This window comes from Macaca fascicularis, chromosome 5 (assembly GCF_037993035.2).
Source record: "Macaca fascicularis isolate 582-1 chromosome 5, T2T-MFA8v1.1".
NCBI lineage: Eukaryota > Metazoa > Chordata > Mammalia > Primates > Cercopithecidae > Macaca > Macaca fascicularis.
In genome coordinates, this window is record NC_088379.1 from 25,698,794 (window position 1) to 25,716,485 (window position 17,692).

The following is a 17,692-nucleotide window of genomic DNA, read 5'->3' on the forward strand; positions in this document are numbered from 1 at the left end:
TCTAAATTACTGATTTAACCTCCTTACTAATTATAGATCTGTTCAGATTTCTATTTCTTTGTGATTAGGTCTTGGTAGGTTTGTGTTTCTAGGAATTCATCCGTTTTATCTTGGTTATTCAATTTGTTATAATACAGTTGCTCATATAATCCTTTTTATTTCTATAGAATTATTAGTAAAGTCCCCGGTTTCATTTCTGATTTTAGTAATTTGAGTCTCCTTTTTTTTCTTAGTCAACCTAGCTAAAGGTCTGACAACTTTGTTGATCTATTCAGACAACCCATCTTTGATTTTATTGATTTTCTCCATTGTTTTTCTAGTCTCTATTTAATTTCTCTCTGCATGACTCTTATTTCCTTCCTTCTAGATTTGGGTTTAATTTTTTTTCTGCCTCCTTAAGTGGTAAAGTTAGGCTGTTGATTTGAGTTCTGCTTTTTAATATAAGTGTTTATAGCTATATATTTCCTCCTTAGCCCTACTTTCTCTGTGTCCCATAGTTTTGGTATGCCATATTTTTGTTTTCATTCATCACTAAGTACTTAAAATTTTCCCTTGTGATTTCCTCTTTAATCCATAAGTTGTTTGAGTGTGTTGCTGGCCAGGGCAGTGGTTCATGCCTGTAATTCCAGCACTTTGGGAGGATTGCTTGAGGCCAGGAGTTTGAGACCAGCCTGGGCAACATAGCAAGACTCCATCTCTACAAAAAGAAAAAAAAAAAATAACCAGGCATGGTGGTAGGTGCCAGTGGTCCTAAATACTCAGGAGGCTGAGGTGGCAGGATTGCTTGAGCCCAGGAGTTCAAGGCTGCAGTGAGCTATGATTAAGTCACTGCACTGTATTCCAGCTGTGTGACAGAGTGAGACCTTAACTCAAAAAAAGTATGATGTTCAATTTTGAATAATATAAGTTTTCCCATTTTTCTTCTGTTACTAATTTCTGATTTCATTCACTTATAGTTGGAAAACATACTTTTTAGATACCTATCATTTAAAATCTATTAAAACTTAATTTTTGTCCTAATATATGGTGTATCCTGAAAAATGTCTTACGTGCACTTGAGAAGAATGCGTATTCTGTGGTTGTTGGTTAGTGTTCTGTATATGTCTGTTAGATCTAGTTGGTTTATTATGTGTTCCATTCTCTATTTCTTTACTTATATTCTGTCTAGTTGTTCTATCCATTATTGACAGTAAGCTATTAACATCCTCAACTATTATTATAAAACTGCCTATTTCTCCCTTCAGTTCTGTCCATTTTTGACAGGAAGCTATTAACATCTTCAACTATTATTGCAAAACTGTCGATTTCTCCCTTCAATTCTGTTCATTTTTGCTTCATATATTTTGATAGTTTGTTATTAGGTACAGAAATGTTTATAGTTGCTTCATCTTCTTACTATATTGAACCTTTTACTAACATGTAGTGCTCTTCTTTGTCTCTTATAAATTTTTTGATCTGAAGTCTATTTTGTCTTATATAAGTATAGCCACACTTACCCCCTTTTGGTTACTATTTACATGAAATATCTTTTTCTATCCTTTTATTTTCAATCTATTTCTTTCCTTGTATCTAAAGTGAGTCTCCTGTAGACAGCATATACTTGGATCTTTCAAAAATCCGTTTAGCCAATCTATCTCTTGATTGGAGAATTTAATCCATTCACATTTGAAGTAACTACTGATAAGAAGGGACTTACTTCTGTCCTTTTCTTGTTTGGTTTGTATGTGCCTTATAGCTTTTCTTTTCCCTCATTTTCTGCGATACTATCTTTTTTTGTGTTTGGTTGTATTTTTTTGTAGTAAGATGTTTTACTTCCCTTCTCATTTCACTTTTTGTACATCCTATATCTATTTTCTTTGTCATTACTTTGGGGATTATATTTAATATCTGCAAGTTATAATGCTCTAATTCAAATGTATACCATCTTAACTTCAATAACATACAAACACTCTGCTCCTTTACAACTCTTTTCCCATCTCTTTTAGTTATTGATGTTGTGATGTTATCTTTTTATATTGTATGCCCTAAAACATAAACTAATATTTTTTTTACTTCATTGGCCACCTCCAAAATGATGTAGAAAACAATATGTGGAATTACAAACAAAAGTTACAATAATACTTCCTTTTATAACTGCACATGTATTTATCTTTCTTGGGATCTTTATTTCTTTATAGTGATTCAAGTTATTGTCCAGTGTTCTTCCACTTCGCCCTGTAGGATTGCTGCTTCTGAGCTAAGAGCTGAAATTGACTGTAATTTACTGTTCTAATCTTCACCTGGAATTTGCAAGCCTTCAGTAGACTCTAGAGTTCCAAAATATGTATTTTGCACAGATTCTGCCAGTGTAATTATTGTCTAGGTGGGATGATAGATTCTGGTGGTTCCTACTCTGCTGTCTCCCCATAACCTTTGCCTGCTTAGCTTTTAAGGGTCTTGCAAATTATGATGCTTCTAGACTATCAATAACTAACATCTCACCCACAAGATACATTTACAATGAAGATTATCATTTGTAAGAGTGGACATAAACCTATATTTCAGATAGACATTAATATTTTTGAGAAATTTTGGCCAACTTCTAGTCATATATTTCTGTACAGCATTCTTTTGCAAATTGTCATGTGACTGATAAAGGGCTTGTACTAGGTAGTCACATAATAACAGATTTGCCATTTTCTGTGCTTCCTTGTATTATTAACGTGGTAGAGTTGGTCTATGATTTCTCTGCAACATCTTTTGTTGTTGTTCCACTTGAGAAGGTTGATTTAATTGAAATTTGAGCACACCTCTGTAGATCTACTTCCCCTGACTGAAACCCATGTGCCTCAAGCTGCCGAAAATGAATTACTTGTGGCTACCACTGTCAGCTCCTCATGGGATTCTTCCACCAGTACACCTCCCATGCTGAGTGTGCAACACGGCTAGCGAATAGGTGACTGAGTGTGGACCACGCTTCTAGTAAATAACAATTGTTCCTACCCAAATCTTATCTTGAATTGTAGCTCCCATAATTCCCCATGGGTCGTGGGAGGGACCTGGTGGGAGGTAACTGAATCACGGGCGTGGGTCTTTCCCATGCTGTTCTCGTGATAGTGAATAAGTCTCACAAGATCTGATGGTTTTATTAAAGGGAGTTCCCCTGCACACACTCTCTCTTGCCTGCTGCCATGTAAGATTTGACTTTGCTCCTCATTCACCTTCTTGCCATCATTGTGAGGCCTCTCAGCCATGTGGAACTGTGAATCCATTCAACCTCTTTCCTTTATAAATTACCCAGTCTTGGGTATGTCTTTATTAGCAGCGTGAGAACAGACTAATACAATAATGAAACCTAATTTCATTTTTGTAAGATAAATGCATATAAATAGAACATCTAATCCTGATCCTACAGTCCTGTTTTGGAGACTGCTAATTCAGGTCAGTAGTTACGTAGTGGTTTAAAAGTTTCTTAATAGAATAGTTTAATTATGTGCTCAAGATTAGGTTCTAGACTGGGTAGGTGGCTCATGCTTATAATCCCAGCAGTTTGGGAGGCTTAGATGGGAGAATCACTTAAGCCCAGGAATTTGAGACCAGTCTGGGCAACATAGTGAGACTCTGTATCTACAAAAACATTAGAAATCACCTAGGCATGATGGCGCATGCCTATAGTCCCAGCTACTTGGGAAGCTGAGGTGGGAGGACCATTTGAGCCCAGAAGGTTGAGGCTGCAGTGAGCTACGATCTCACCACTGCACTCCAGACTGGGTGACAGAGAGAGACCCTGTCTAAAATAAATACATAAATAAATAAAAGATTAGGTTCTATTAGCAGGGTCAAAAAGGCTACTCCAAAAGGCCAGCTTCCTACACCAAGAAGCCTGCTTCTCTTTTTCGCTCTCTGCCCCATGGTAGATTTTCTTCTTGGACTGGCGTCTTCCAGTAACGTGGGATGTTTTCAGAACAATTCTCATCGTTCAAAACTGCCTTTTCCTTTCTTAAATTTATGTTGTCCTTGTGACCTAAACCGTATGTAATCTTTGTAGTCCCATTAAAAAACTTCTGGAAGCTTTTATGTGTGGCTAAAACTTGTATCTTTGAAAAATGGGCTTTTACTTTTCTTTGCTGATTATGCCAGAATTATCCCCATTGGGCTACTATCAGGTATGGTAGTGTTGAGGGAGCCATTTAAAATTAAAGTCATTTTTTCCTTCCTGAGCTTAATAGATACCTATTTATGCAAAGACAGAGAAAGGATCTTTGCATTTCCAGGAAGTGGGGAAGATCATGAGACTGTAAATATGGTTTGAGGCAGAACTGTGACTAATAGAATTTTGTTCCATTCAGGAAATAAGAAAACAACATGAGGAAGGTAAAGAGCAAATTATGAATAGATTTCTGCTTAATAAAATGTCCAAAGAATTAGACAAGGAACATTAAGCCCCATAAGAAGAAGGAAGAACAATTTGACCTGTTGAAGTCACTGGGAAATAGGCCAGGTTTATCTTTAAGCATCCAGTCTTTTCCTGTTATTGGTAATGATCTCTAATACTTTTACAGCCCTTTGAAATTTACATAGAGCTTTTCTCGTTGGTGGCGTCCTTCTTCTTACGTTCTTCCCTGGCTCCTGTGGGCTTTCATGAGATCTGATCTCAGAAATGCATTTGCTTAACCCATTCCTAATAAGCAGCTTCAAATCCTTTTTGGAAGAAGACAGAGTCAAATAAAAAAAAATCATTCAAACAAAGGAAAGAATGGATGATAATGTTGAATGTGTGACCTTTCCAGAGGCATTTGTATTTTATCAGAAGATAAGTTAAACAGATGAATCTGTAATTCTATAAGTAAGGCAGCAGGAGAGATTTTTCTGGAGGGAAAGGAAAACATAGCACTTGGAAGTGTCTTATTTTAGATCCCTGAAATAATTTCATATTTAGGGAGTCATTTTGCTTCCTGGCAAGGTACTTCTCTTTCCAGCTCTGCATAGCTGATAGCAAACACTCCTTAGACTGGTTGAATTTAATTTTCAGTCCAGATTTTCAAACCATTCAAAAATATAAAATCTCAGAATTTTAGAGATTTAGGGAATCTTACTGTTACTATGGTGAAACCCCTTATTTTATAGATAAAAAAATTGAGAACAAGAAATTCTAAATCATTCTGATTAGTCAGAGCCGCAAGATCCAAACGCTTTAATAAGAAAACTGAAAATTGGAAGACTAAACATTTAGTTGACCAAGAAAGTCTCTTGAGATATGTTGTTATTTAGACCCACAGGCCGAGCATAGTATAGTTTTGTTGTTGCTCCATAAAGGTAACAGAACTACGTCTGAGCCGTAGGAGATGTTACTACTCCAATGCCTACCAACTTGTTATTTTCATCTGTAAAATCATTACCTTCTGTCCCTAGGTTAATCAGTATTTCATTATTACTTGCATTAATCTTTTTTTTTTTTTTCCCCCAAGACAGAGTCTTGCTGTGTCTCCCAGGCTGGAGTGTACTTGTGTGATCTTGGCTTACTGCAACCTCTGCATCCCAGATTCAAGCAATTCTCCTGCCTCAGCCTCCTGAGTCGCTGGGATTTCAGGCACGTGCCACCATGCCCAGCTAATTTTTGTATTCTTAGTAGAGACAGGGTTTAACCCTGTTGGCCAGGTTGGTCTCAAACTCTTGACCTCATGATCTACCTGCCTTGACCTCCCAAAGTTCTGGGACTCCAGGCATGAGCCACTGTGCCCAGACATGCATTAATCTTTTATATTGTAATTATATCATATTTGTGACACTTAATAGATAGCAGAATACTAAAAAAGTCAACTGATGCTTTTTAATAATGGATTCTTCCATCACATCAGCAAATATCTCCTTTCTTACAATACGGTATTGTTGAGCTGCTGGACTTCTTGTTAGCTTTACAGCATTGTAGAGTTTATTTTATTTTATTTTAAGATAGGGTCTTGCTCTGTCACCCAAGCTGGAGTACAGTGGCACAATCGTGGCTCACTGCAGCCTTGACCTCCTGGGCTCAAGTGATCCACTCACCTCAGCCTCCTGAGTAGCTGGGGCTACAGCTCTGCTACCACACTCAGCTAATTTTGTGTGTGTGTGTGTGTGTGTGTGTGTGTGTGTGTGTGTGTTTTGTAGAGATGTGGTTTTGCCATTGTGCCCAAGCTGGTCTCAAATTCCTGGGCTCCTGTCATCCTCCCAAAGTGCTGGGATTACAGGCGTGAGCCACTGCGTCCGGCCCGTCATAGATGTTTGATGGAAGATCTTGAATGATCATCTTGTCTAGCCACATCATATTTTCAAATGAGACACAGACCCAAAGGGTTATACCCCTGATTTGCAGCAGAGCTGACATGAGAGCCTGATCCCCTTAATCCAAGTCCAGGTCTCTGTCTGCCATATCACAAGACACCATTCTATCAGCTCAGAAGCCTCTGGTGGCTCTAGAAAGACATTTATTCCATATGCTTCAAACCTAGGGAATATTGACCAGCATGATTCCTTCAGAATAAATTTCATTCTGGAAAAGGACAGGAGACTTAGCAGTTCTTTTCCCAATCTTCATGAGATCACAGGAAACAATCTTAGATGACATGTTAGTCTCTAAAAATTTGATTTTTCCTTTCAGCTCCCTTTTGTTTTGCTTGGCCTCACGAGGAAGGAAAAAACTTAGCTGAATGATAAAGCTATTAACATTTTAATCGTCTATTTGTTTAATGTTTTCCTCGGTATTTTCATTTTGTGTTTAACATTCAGAAGCTCATTTTAAGGAGCAAAGGCTACAGGCAAGATTAAGATCAAAGAATTCCTAAGAATACCGACAGAGAAACCAAGATGCTAGTCCTTAGAGTAACTATTCTTTCTGAGAAAAGCTGATGCCTCATGCTGACTGTAGAAGTTTGTAATTTGCCATGAAAATTGAGCACTTAAAATTCAAAGATTTCCTTGGGTGCATCCACCCTGAATCATCTGGAAGAAAATTGAATAAAAACAAAACCAAAACCAAAAAACCAAACCAAACAGTTAATTGTCTGGGTATTTTAGCCACATAATGACAAACATACAGCTATTTGTAAATATCATATGACTGCCTGAATTTTTTACAATCTAGATTTCTAGTCATGGACCCAGTCAAATCTATATTATCATCAAATAACAATTTATTTCTACACGGACTATAATTGAAAATTTAAGCCATAGATTTTCATGATTACTAGCTTAATAAATGAACATAGCTTAGTTGGATATGAAATAGCACAATTCATATAATCAAAAATTAGTTGAAGGGAAAATATCATGTGAAAGAAAGGGCTGAAGCAATCTAGCCGCAACTTTTAATCAGAAGCCAGCATACTGTCAGCATAATGAGATGTATTATATATGTAAATGCTCATTACGATAATCATTTTTAAAATTTCAGTATAATGGCAGGGTCTCTAGAGCATGAAGCCTTGAGCTCTACTGATTACTATTAGGAGGGAATATTCACGCATCACTTTTGGTTTTGGGGATTCACACTCATCTGTCTGGGAGATTTGCAAAGAAATACCTGGTGCCCTGAAAACAGGAGAAAAAAACCTACTAAAGCAGGAGATTGTACCAAATGAGAAAGGTCTGTTTTTATTCACATTTATTCATCGGTCTTCAGGTGCTTTACTGCTCATAGCTACTTAACCTTTCATTGCCAGCATCTGGGGCTTTGTTTCCTTTGTTTTTTATTTGCTCACACAAGCAGTAACTACCTTATGTATGTATTATTTGGATGATGAAAATAATTTAATGTAGGTTGGCCCAGACTTGTGGAATGTTATGACCTCAGAGACAAGCCCTGACCAATCAACCCATATATCAGACACCTTTACCTAATCATCATGTTTAATTGTCTTCAAAACAACCACAGTTATCAAAGCTGGTCACCTTAAAAAAACATCCAGTTATATGTTTACAGTCCATTTCCTCCATGAGGTATAAGCACAATAAAATCAGTTTCCTTGGCCATCCCATTTGCTGCTGAATCCCCAGTGTCTAGGACAGAGTATGGCACATGAAAGATACCCAAAAAATATGTGTTAAGTGAATATTTGAGTGTCTAAAGCACATGGCCTTAATTAGATCTGTTTCCTCTAGAACGAACACTAAGTTCAAGGTTACCGTCAAGGGTTACCTGGAAAGAAAGTCCTATAAGCATAAGACAAACAGAGACATTGGAAAAAAGAATAACCAAAAACCAAAACTGAATAAAATAAGCAGAGTCAGTGCATGAAAGGATGTAAAAAATAAAATTAGCACCAAATGATTTTACAGGTAAATATTCAAAGGACAGCAAAAAGATTAAAAAGTAGAAATAAATTTGAGGGAAAAAAGTCAGCTATTGGTCCCAGGGTTTTAACTGCAGGATTGGGATGCTTCCTGCAATGATCTTTAAGAGTTAGAATCCTGGACAAGTCAGAAGGACAGAGGATAAGAATTTCTGGCACAATAAATAAGAGTCATTGGAAATAGATGGCCCTGATTCAAATCCAAGTTCTCCCATTTTTCTTCCATGTGATCCGTGGTAAGTCACTTAGTTTCTTCAGCTGTTGGCTTACTCAGTGCAAACTGCTACAACAAAAATACATTAGATTTAGTAATTTATAAACAACAGAAATTTATTTTTCATGGTTCTGGAGGCTGTGAAGTCCAAGATCAAGGTGCCAGCAGATTTGGTTCCTGGCGAGCGCCCACTTTCTGATTCATAGATGGGAACTTCCAGCTGCATCCTCACATGATATAAGGACAATGTCTCTCTGGAGCCTCTTTTATAATAGTATTAATCTCATTCTTGAAGGCAGAGCCCTCATAACCTAATCATCTCCCAAAGGCTCCATCTTTTTATTTATTTATTTATTTTTTTGAGACGGAGGCTCACTGTCTCCCAGGCTGGGGTGCAGTGGCATGATCTAGGCTCTCTGCAAGCTCCGCCTCCTGGGTTCACGCCATTCTCCTGCCTCAGCCTCCCGAGTAACTGGGACTACAGGCACCCACCACCTTGCCCTGCTAAATTTTTTGTATTTTTAGTAGAGACGGGGTTTCAACGTGTTAGCCAGGATGGGCCCCATCTTTTAATACCATTACCTTGGGGGTTAGATTTCAATATATGAATTTTAACAAGACGCAAACAATCAGACCATAGTAGTTGTAAAGTCTAGATAATTCTGAGATAAGGCCTAAAGGAGATATAAATGTAAGTGTATTTCTCATTGAATGTTCAACACCGTTACCTTTTGTTATGTATTTTTCAATTAATAAACAGAGTGCTGGGTTACGCACGAAGTCAAAGGAGTGGAATTTTGTGTAGAATTTCAGCAGCCACCTACAGGTATGTCTTGTGCCATCTCTTTTCCTCACTATTAAACACTTGAGTTTGTATTAGAACCCTACATCTATAATGGAAAAGAAGAATTAATAAGGGTAAAGAGTTCTACTTATAAGCTCTGTACAGAAAAATATAATTCATCACCAAAGGTTCACCTACATCATGTGCTGTTTTCACCATAATGTCTGGATACTTCATTTTTGACATTTAGCACCTGCAACTGTATCCATTTGCTCCTGGGGCAAATTCTTCCAGTGCAGAGGTCTGTCTTACTCATTATTATGGACTGAATTCTGTCCTCCAAAGATTCATACGTTGAAGACCCAACCCCCAATATGACTATTTGGAAACAGAGCCTCTAAAGAAGTAATTAAAGTTAAATGAGTTCATAAAAGTGGGACCCCAATCCAATAGGAATGGTGTCCTTATAAGAAGAGATACCTGGAGTATGCATGTCCACAGGAAAAAGGTCATGTGAGGACACATAAAGAAGGCAGCTGTCTGTAGGCAAGGAGAGAGGATTGAGGAGAAACCAAGCCTGATAGCATCACGATCTTAGACTTCCAGCCTCCAGAACTATGAGAAATAAATTTCCATTGCTGAAACCACCCAGGCTGTGATACTTTGTCATGGCAGCCCTTCAGACTAACACAATCATCTATGGTGAATATGTTAGACTGACACTCAGAATCCCTTCCAACCTCCTTCCTGCGCCTGGTTCTGTACTGCCAGAGAGCTTACAATGTTCCCTTTCAGATATCTGCACTCCCATGTTTACTGCATGACTATTCACAACAGCCAAGAAATGGAATCAACCTAATTGTCTGTCAGTAGATGAATGAATAAAAAATTTGGTATATGTACACACAACGGAATATTCTTCAGCTATAAAAACGAATGAAATCCTGTCACTTGTGGCAACATGGATATACCTGGAGGACATAATGTTAAGGGGAATAAGCCAGGCACAGAAAGACAAATACCACACGATTTGATGCAAAGGTGGAATCTAAAAAAAGTTGACCTTGCAGAATTAGAGAGTAGAATAGCGGTTACCAGAGTCCAAGGAGGGCAGGGGCTTAAGAGAATGGGGAAAGTTTACAGATACATAGGAAGAAAGAGTTCTGGATTTCTATTGCATAGTAAGGTGACTATATAGCAAATAACAATGCACTGTATATTTCTTTTTTTAAAATTTTATTTTCATAGGTTTTGGGGGAACAGGTGGTATTTGGTTGCATAAGTAAATTCTTTAGTGGTAATTTGTGAGATTTAGGGGCACCCATCTCCCGAGCAGCATATACTGAACCCGATTTGTAGTCTTTTATCCCTTACCCCCTTTCCACCCTTTCTCCCTGAGTCCATTGTATCATTTTTACACCTTTGCATCCTGACAGCTTAGCTCCCACTTATGAGTGAGAACATACAATGCTTGGTTTTCCATTTTTAGTTACTTCACTTAGAATAGTAGTCTCCAATCCCATACAGGTTGCTGCAAATGCCATTAATTCATTCCTTTTTATGGCTGAGTAGTATTCCATCATACTTTATCCATCATACTTTATCCATCATAGTTTCTTTATCCACTTGTTGATTAACGGGCATTTGCATTGTATATTTCAAAACAGCTAAAAAAGAAGATCTTGAAAGTTATCACCACAAAAAATGATAAAACTTTGAGGTGATGAACGTGCTAGCTACCTGGGTTGTATCACTTTGTTATGCATACATGTAATGAAACATCACACTGTACCCCACAAATATGTATAATTATTATGTGCAAATAATAAATATTAAACATCTATACAATTTAAAAGATTGTTTTCTTCCAGTCTCCAAATATAAATTAAATCTCCCAATTAGATGACCTCATGTAAGATTTCAAAGGTGGAAGAGAGGCAGAGGCCATCTTCAGCTGCTGCAGATGTTGCTGGAACAAGCACAGTTGTGGAGGTGCTGTGTTTTTCTGCAGCAGCATGGCAATGTCCAGTTCCCAGTTCAGAGGGTATTGAGAGAGTTGCGGTGGTTGAGGCAGCCTCTTGATCAGTAGATGGCAGCTAAGGCAGTGTATCCTCAAACTCAGCAGTTCTTGATGGCTGTCTTCTGACTCCTCCTCCCCCCGATCATGGTGAAGATAGCAGCTGCCTTGGAGGGCCACCTTGGCAGTGTGATTCTGAGAGTTATTTTTGGAAAGCAAGTCTAGAACTAGCTCCCAAGACTTTCCAACTATCTTGTGTTTAGTGGTCTGGATCAAATTTCTTTCTGTTTAAGAAAGCTAGGGCGGTTTTTGTTTTTTGTAACTGAGCCCTAACTGATAACATTCTTCTTTGTGTCCTTGGCATTAAACAAAATGCCTGGAATATTTAAAAGATGAACAAGTGTTTATTGTTGCTGTTTAAACCAGCAGTTCTCAATCTTTGATGTGTATCAGTATCACCTAGATATTTGTTTTTTCTGGGAACAATTTATTTTGTCACCTGGAAGCAAGGCAGAGAAGACTCTACTCATTGGTATATGTACACACAATGGAATATTCTTCAGCTATAAAAACGAATGAAATCCTGTCACTTGTGGCAACATGGATGTACCTGGAGGACATAATGTTAAGGGGAATAAGCCAGGCACAGGAAGACAAATATCACATGATTTCATGCAAAGATGGAATCTAAAAAAGTTGACAAAGCAAAAGAGATACCAGGGAGCCAGCCACAGTGCCGCTTCTGTAGTCTCAGGCTTGGTTTCAAGTAGGTGAGGGTAAGATTCTCCATGGTAATCCTATCATCTGGCGCAGGACAAGGAGTGACCTCATCTAACAGGGGCTGTTTTATTTTGTATTGAACACTTGATCAGCAGCATCTGATTATATGACATCTCTCTGCTATACTGAGTATCACCTAGATATTGACACTGTATCCACTTAGAAATCTAATAGAGTCCAAAGTCTCAAGCTCATTGAAATAGACTAGGCCCCTAGTCTTCATATTTTTATCAAGTTCTCTAGATGATTCTAATACTCACTAAAGTTTGAGAAGCACTGGTTTAAACATTCACTGAGGCCTACCAAGGACCAGGCATGCTTCTAAGCACTTGACTCTCAGTGTTTTATTTAATTCTGATAATAACCTTATAAGGCAGGAAGCATTATTATCCACGTCTTATATAAGAGAAAACTGAGGTGTAAAGAGCCTTAGAAAAATACCCAGGATCACACAACTGGTAAGATCTTGGGTCTCTGCCTCTGTCTGTTTTGCATTTCTATAAAAGAATAGCTGAGACTGGGTAATTTATTTAAAAAAAAAAAAAAAAAAAGATTAGACCAGGCGCAGTGGCTCACACCTATAATCCCAGCACTTTGGGAGGCCAAGGCGGGTGGATCACCTGAAGTCAGGAGTTCGAGACCAGCCTGGCCAACATGGTGAAACTCTGTTCTCTACAAAAATACAAAAATTAGCTGGGCATGATGGTGGGTTCCTGTAATCCCAGCTACTTAGGAGGCTGAGTGGGGAGAATCACGTGAACCTGGGAGGCAGAGGCTGTAGTGAGCCGAGATCACACCATTGCACTCCAGCCTGGGCGACATAATGAAACTCCACCTAAAAAAAATAAAAAATAAAAAAATAAAAAAGTTTTATTTGACTCACAATTTTGATGGCTAGAAAGTCCAAGATTGGGCATCTGCCTTTGGTGAAGACCTCATGAAGGGGAGCTGGTATGTGCAGAGATCACATGGCAACAGAGGAAGCAACAACCAACTTTCATGAGAACCAATGAAGAGAGAACTCACTCACCCCCAAGGGAGGGTATTAATCTCCTCATGAAGGATCAGAGCCAAGACCCAGACACCTCCCCATTTAGGCTCCACCTCTAACACTGGGGATCAAATTTCAACATGAGGTTTGGAGGGGATAAGCATCTATATCCTAGTAGCATCTAACCTGTGTCTACCTGTCCATAAGCTCCAAGCTCATGATCACTATACCCTTCTGCTTGAATCATCTCCACTCTTTGCAGAGCCTAGAAATGTATCCCGTTTACGTCTAAATCAGATTCCTCCAAATAATTTTTTTAAACATAACAATATCCCAGTCTCTCTGACAAGGTCATTTAGTTACTAAAGAAAAAAGTTGGACTTATAACTGTCCTTCCAAGGAAATAATAGTCTCTTGGATAAATGCAAAGGTACTTCAAAGTCTAATAAGACCTATTTAAATCAAGAAATAGCTTGAAGAAATAATTGCTCTCCGATACAAAACTAACGATTCTCTGAATTTTATTATTATCTTTGAAGTGAGAAATAGCAAAACTGACCCTTATGTCTATCCATTTATTAGAGAAAATATTATATTTTTTCAAAAAGAATAGCTCAAAATAGTATTATCAAGCTGCAAAGTCCCACATTCTTTTCTCCTTATTAATCATGTTTCTGACATTTTTAAGATTGCATCTCTAAGATGTAATGAAATCTTATTATTCTTCTAATATCTAGAAATTAATAATGTAGAGGAAGATATTGGATGTCCAGAGGAAGTTTTTACAGAGATATGCAGAATGCACAATGGAAAAAGGGAAATACTCTCCTTTTTTATACTTTATAAGCTTTTCAGTCAATAGAAGTTACCGAATTTAAATATTGTCATTGTTAGAAAGGAGGAGTTCTGAAAACTTCGGAATTATCAATCTGATCGCCACTTGGGCTTATTGGAGAAAAGCAAAACCTGAACATTTGTGAGGCAAAAATTACTCGATTTGTCCCAGAGAAGAAATGTGAACAAGTGGCATTCAAATCCCAGCTGTTATTCTGGACTTTATTGTGACTTTTGACAAGTTATCTACCTTTCAGGTGTCCATTTTCTAGTCTGTAAAAATCAGAGAAAATAACCACTACCTTGTGAGGTGTTACAAGTGTTAAATGAGATACATTAGTTTCTTTCTGTGGGTGTGTGCAGGGAAGGGGGGGGTGGGGTGTGGGGAAGGGGAAGAAATTAAGAAAAGAAAAGAAAAGAAAAGACACAGTAACAAGTCATCCACACCAAGATAGTAGAAAATCGGCAAACTGTCAGAAAATTTGGCTTTGAACTTGGAACTCTGCCTCCATCTTGTTGTATGACAAAGCAATTCTCTTAATTTTACCCTTGGAAAGAACACATTTCACTCTTGTCAAAAGGAGATGAAATTTTTGACTTCCCAGTTTGTTCTAATTTTGATGGTTCTTGTTTCGGGAACGTAAAAATAATTCTTAAAATTTATTAAAAATGTTACATCTTTACTCACCCTGAAAACCAAAAAATGTACTTTTTAAGCATCCACATTTCCTGTCCTCTTTCTTTATTTGTATTGTCAAGTGAAGTTGTTCCAGCGAATGAGTCAGTTGAGATGGAAACATTTATTTATCTGATGTAATGTGTCAGTGGTGTGCTTTTAAAGTGTTTCTAGTATGCTTTGACAGTAAGTAACGTCATTAAAAAATGCTCTGACAAAAATGCCAGTGGTAAATCACTGCTGCCCTTCCCCTTCTCCCCAGGCGCTGCAGTTTCATTTTGCCACCTTTCCTTTTCCTTAACAAAAGTGCTATCTGACATATATTTTATGTGTAGTTCCGTGAACTAAACTTCATTTTGTTTGGAGAATCTGGAAAGAATCTCACACTTTGTTTGAGGCTCTACACAACAAACCACTGGATTGAAATTCCTGCGGGGGGCATTCTGGAAGGGACTTTGGACCCTGCTCAAGAAGTCAGTCCCCAAGAGTGGAGTCCAATTCAGCAGAGAAGTCACAGACAGAAGAACAACACAGCAGGGCAGAGAGCCACAGAGCCCCATCAAACCGAAAATCAACATGGAAGTGTTGTAGAGAGAGTCCAGATGTCAGGGAGATGAAGAGAGGGGCCACAGTAAAATAAGACTCTGGGATGAAGGTATGACCAGGACGAGGGCCAGGTATGACCAGGTAGAGGGCTATGTCGTGAACCTGTTGTATCTGTTGGGATGGTTAATATTGTGTGTGAACTTGGCTAGGCTATGGCGCCCAGTTGTTTGGTCAAACAGTAATCTAGGTGTTGCTATAAAGGTATTTTTGTAGATGTGAAAAACATTTACAGTCAGTTGACTTCAAGTGAAACAAATGACCCTCCATAATGTGGGTGGGCCTCATCCAATCAGTCAAGGGCCTTAACAGCAAAAACTGAGATTTTCTAGAGAAGAAGGAATTCTTCCTCAAAGCTGGAACATAGAAATTCTGCCTGAGTTTTCAGCCTGCTGGTCTGTCCTGTGGATTTCAGATTCAAGATGGCAATATCAACTTTTTTTTTACTGAACATTCAGCTTGCAGGTCTGCTCTGTAGACTTTGGACTTGCTAGCCTCCCCAGTCACATAAGCCAAATCCTTAAAATTTCTCTCCTCTCTCTTCTCTCTCTCTCGTTCTCTCTCCCTCCCTCCCTCTCTCTCTCTCTCTGTGTGGTGTGTGTGTGTGTGTGTGTGTGTGTGTGCGCGCGCGCATTCTATTTGTTCGACTCATCTTGGGAATTTTGAGTGATACACCTCTCTTGTCATTTTTCGTTTCCAGGGCAAGGCTTGGAAGACTTTGCTGGTCTGGAAAGTCATGCTTAAAGTTGCAAGAACCCAGCCAAACAGTCCCCTCCTGGGGAAAATTGGAAATGGGTTTTCTTTTCTTCAACCAGCACATCTTCAATACTTGTTACCTTCCAGGCAACATATTAGGCACTAGACAGGTTGGGTTCCCCCAGAAGCAGATGATAAAATAAGAATTTGAGCACAAAGAGTATATTAGGTAGGGGTAATTCTAGGAAACACTGGTAGGGGAGTGGGGAAGTGAGACAGGGAAGGGAAGGAAGACACAACAGGGCATGTTAACAAGAAGGGTATGGCTGTGGGCCACTGGATTCAGTGTCACTAGGACTTGTGAGAGACTGCATGGGAGCCTACAGCTGTATGCCTGGAGTATACTGAAAACCAAGGATGAAAATGGTGCATTCATTTTCCGGATGTTGCATTGTTAAAACCTTTTTATACTATAATAAGCACAGGCATATTTTGAAATACATACATAGTCTCATAAATGTTTTAGATAAAGCATGAGAATACAAGGAAATTTTGAGATGGGAACTATTGTCTTAGTGCAGTCTTTGTCTTTTTTCTTCTCTCTTCTCCTTTGTGTCAAACACTTAATTCAGTGTCCTGTTTAAAAGGATTCTCCTTGCTAAGACATCCCCTTTGTTCCAGGGTCCATGGTCTTGCTCTGTCCACTACGTGGAGTTTGTTTTAGGATTAAGTCTTGGTAACACGCTTTTGGTCCCTGCCCTATTCCCCTTTCTTGTTCACGGCATCTATAGTGGGCCTGTCAGTTATGCAGTAGAGCTCCTTGCTGTGCCTGCGTGTTGGCTCTGCTCCCAAATTACTGGGCCTCTTACATTTCCAGGCCTATAACTTGATCCTGATTCCCATCTGTGTCCATATGGACAACTTGCTAACTTCCACAGTGGATGGAGACAGGTCCAACTGCAATCTTCAATTTGATCTCAAGGACCAATATTGCAGCCGTCCTATTCTTATTACATATGCTTGTCTTGTACATATTGCTAGGCCTTCAAGAAAACTGGAAGAACAAAAAAGATAAAAAAAAGATGGCAAAAGGCAGGTGGCAATGGAGGAAAGCCCAAAATAAGACAGAACCATGAAAAAGAAAACATTCTGGCACAGAAATGTGAGAGAGAGAGAGAGAGAGGGAAAGCGAGCGAAAGAGCGCATGTGCACTTATGTATGTGTTAGGTGTAGTTTGGAGGAGCTGAGAAGAGAGTAGTGATCAGAGAATTGAGGAGAAAATAGGCCAAGTGAATCCTGCTCTACTGTTAGCTGAAACCTAGAGGAAGTGCCTAGAGAAACTAGAACATCACTTTTTATCAGTAATCCTCTGTTGCCCCAAGTTGTACAGATTGTATTAGAGAATAGACTATTTCTGATGTTCATTTCTTTTGTACAACTCAACAGAGGGTATAATCTCAAATTCCAGTAGAGTGGCTTACAGCTATAGGGAGGCCTTAGTTGAAAGCAATTTATGAGCAAGCTGTTTTCTTCATAAGTCATCAATTTTTGTCTTTTTTTACAATGACATTTGCAAATGTTCTGCTCCTGTCATGTAATCTGCTACTCACAGGCCTTATTTTGCAATGGGTCAACCTTATTTATGTTTACCTTTTAAAATGTCACCATGATACTAAGCAAATGCCACCTAAATAAGTACTATAATTTAGATTCTCAGTCTAAACCACACACAACCAACTCTGTGAATGGTAAGTAATCTGGATATTGTCTAACTCTTGAGCAGTCTCTCTG